Below are 3,541 nucleotides of genomic sequence, written 5' to 3' on the forward strand. Positions count from 1 at the left end.
AACAACGTTATCGCGGAGCGGAATATGAATGAAGCCTTGGACGAGCGGTTCATTTCCAGTATAAACTCGTTATCCGCGCCGTCCTCGCAGCGTTTGGTTCACAGCGCGCGGATTATGAAACGTTCACTATGCAGACAGAAGCGCGGTAGATACGGATCTCCTGCAGATCTTCTGGTTCATCTCCAAACAGCGCAGTAATGACAGCCGCGGCAGCGCTAGCTGTGTTAGCGCCGATGTTAGCTTAGCTAGACGAAGCTCTCTGTTCAGCGTGATCAAACTCAGTCACAACATGCTTCATCTTCAGGTGATCATTTATCACCACAGTGCTCTCGTGGAACACAAGTTCTGTCTTGCAGAAATTAAATTTGACACTTTTCCCTCTTTTATTTTCCTTATGTTTCCCACATTTTCGAGCAAGCATGTTCTTATGAGCCTCTCGAGAACTTCCTGTTACGTCATTGCTGACCGGATTAGTACCACTGCGCATGTGTGACAAAGAGAACAGCAGACCCGGCATTATAACGCGCGAACAGTAGTTTTTAGATCAAAACAAGGAGGAAAAAAAAAAAACGACGCTTCGACGACCAAATTATTCGTCGACTATTTTAATAGTCGAATAGTTGTCGATTAGTCGAATAATCGTGGCAGCCCTATTACAAAGACTTCAATAGTTCTGGAAACAAAGACACCGAATGCATCAACCTGTTCCAAACAATTGTGAGTCAATGTGAAGGGTGTCAAAAATCTCCTAAAGTCAAACTAAAAGCTGTTGTTGGATTGCTACTGGCATCAACTTAGAATGAGACTGTAGATCTGCATGAGCCAGGAGTATGGTACCTACATGTTAAGGATCAGTTTACTGGTTTCAGTGCAGGAAGTCTTCTGACCACAAAGAAGTCGTATGAAACAGTTAAACACTTCATTCATGACCGGATCAGTGAAGAGACAAATACAGAAAACACAGACAATGACCTGCTGTCTACTTTGGAAGACACTGAAGCAGATGGACCAGATCAAAGAGAAGACAACATCAAGAATAGTTCAAGACTGGTTCTTGAAGACAGGATACACAATCAAGGTCCCAGCTAAAGTCCATCCTGTCCTTAAGCCGCTCCTTGAGTGTCCACCATTAGAGCCAGCTGTGGAGGAGGAAGACGGCGTTGTTGCAGCTAAAAGGAGCAAAAAGGTGGAACTTTTTCAACATTTACAGGCTATACAACAGATCCATCAAGAGCAGCAGAGCTGGCTTCACCTCTCACTGATCAACTCACATCAAAGAAAGGACAACTTCTGTGGCTGCAAGACGGAGCAGACCTGATTTTTTGTTTGATGCAAGTCATTTGGTCAGACCCAAAGGAACAACTTGTAGAGTCTCACTAAAAAAGGAGCATCAACCGCCTTGTTGCTGAAGTCTCTTCCTGATGGTCACTGGACAGTAGGGATGTCCCGATCAGGTTTTTTTTGGGCAGGATTCGATTCCGAGTCATTTGATTTTGTGTATCTGCCGATACCGAGTCCCGATCCGATACTTTTATAAGACATTTAAAACATGAATACATTGAAGAAACAGATTAGTGTTGTCCCTTATTTACATTTCAAAAACCTTCTTTTATCATTAAAAACTTAAATAAAACACTTCTGTGAAGGAGCTTTAATAGCCAAGTGAAAATAGAGCAAATATAAACTAGGAAAAAAATATATATTTTTTTGTTATGTAAGTGATAATTAGTCATGTGAGAAAGTTTAATGACTTTAGCTTTAATATCTTTAGAGCTATTGAACATTTTTGACCAAATGTGATTCCTGTCCTCATTTAGAATTCTTAAAAATAAATTATGACTTTGTTTTAGCATAACATTTGAGTGTTCATGAATAGCTGATATCATTACTAGTTTTAATTTATTATTTATTTACCAAAGTGGCTTTCTTGGATTTTTTTCTAACATCAGAGTCGGACTGACCTTCTGACATGTGAGAGCTGTCCACACTTTGGTCATGACTTTTGTCTCTTTTCTTCCTCTGATCTCTGTTCTGTGTGTCTGTCTCTTCATCTGTAGTGGATGTTGATTCTTCATGTTGGTTTCCTTCTTCATCCTGACTCTCAGTTACATTAAAGTTCTTCTGATTGTTTAGATCTGCTTCACAGTGATCATTTTCCGCAAAAGAAGGACTCTCCATCAAGGTATAACTCTCCTTAATCTGTATAGTTTCTGGTTCCTCCCGCTCCTCTCCAATTTCTGGAGATTGTGGATACTCTTGCTCCTCTTCTATCTGTGGAGGATCTGGTTCCCTCTGTTCCATTTCAGTCTGTTGAGGTTCAAGTTCCCCCAGTTCAACTTTTATCTGTGGAGGTTCTTGTTCCTCCTGCTCCTCTTTAATCTCTGAAGATTCTTGTTCTTCCTGCTCCTCTTTAATCTGTAGAAATTCTAGTTCCTCCAGTTCTTCTTTTGTCTGTGTAGGTTCTGGATCATTCTGGTCCACTCTGTAGTTCCTCTGCTGGTTGCAGAGATCTTCATCTATCAACCAATGCTGAGGGAGGACTGCAGGGACACAAATACAAGAAATATCAGTTTTCATTTTAAATCCCCTCAATCAGAAGCCCTACTGTTTTAAATGTTTAATGTCCATGTTTACCACCATACATTTTCTAAACCCTCTAAATCCCTTTTAGTATCGTGGGAATCTTGAAGTCTACAGGTGTGGATTTGAGTCACAGGACAAGACTTGAGTCATTCATTTTACGACTTTAAATTCAACTTGGACTTTAACAGCCGTAATTAGTGACTTGGCTTGCTTCTCCTGAAATGGACTCAGTAAGATTTCCCATTGAATACTTCAGACACTTTTTTGATGAATAGCTTTTGGACAATATCTATGAACAAAACAACATGTACAGCACACAGCAAAATCCAAACCATGTCTTTAAACTAGATCAGCCTTCACTGGAGCAGTTTATTGACACTGGTGTACACGAGCATTTTTGGTTCACCTCGGTTAGAGATGTACTGGTCTATTGTATAAAGAGTGCAGCAGGTAGCAGATGTAGTTCATGTTTTTACAACATCAAGAATTGATTACTGTACTCCTTTCTGATGTTAAGGAAACCACACTTAACCGCGTGCAGCTTGTCCAAAACGCAGCTGTACATCTTTTAACATGAACCAGGAAGAGGGAGCACTTTAAAACAAATCTCTGCACTGGCTCCCTGTCAGCCTTAGGATTGACTTTAAGATTCTTGTAATTGTTTATAAGAGTGTACATGGTCTTAGTCCTTCTTTTATGTCAGATTTACTTTTAGCTTATGAACCTCCCAGAGCTCTCAGGTCTTCAGGCTTGGGCCTGTTGAAGGTCCCTAGAGTCAGGACAAAAATACTCTTTTAGATATTATGTTCCTCGTCTGTGGGACAGCCTGCCTGAGGACGTGAGGGCTTCATCCACTGTTGAGGTTTTAAAAGAAACTGAAGACACATTTATTTAATTCGGCTTTTAAGTAGATGGTATTTGGGATTAAGCATTTTACGCGTATATCTCATTATATCTT

Source organism: Oryzias melastigma, linkage group LG24, assembly GCF_002922805.2.
Source record: "Oryzias melastigma strain HK-1 linkage group LG24, ASM292280v2, whole genome shotgun sequence".
NCBI classification, from domain to species: domain Eukaryota; kingdom Metazoa; phylum Chordata; class Actinopteri; order Beloniformes; family Adrianichthyidae; genus Oryzias; species Oryzias melastigma.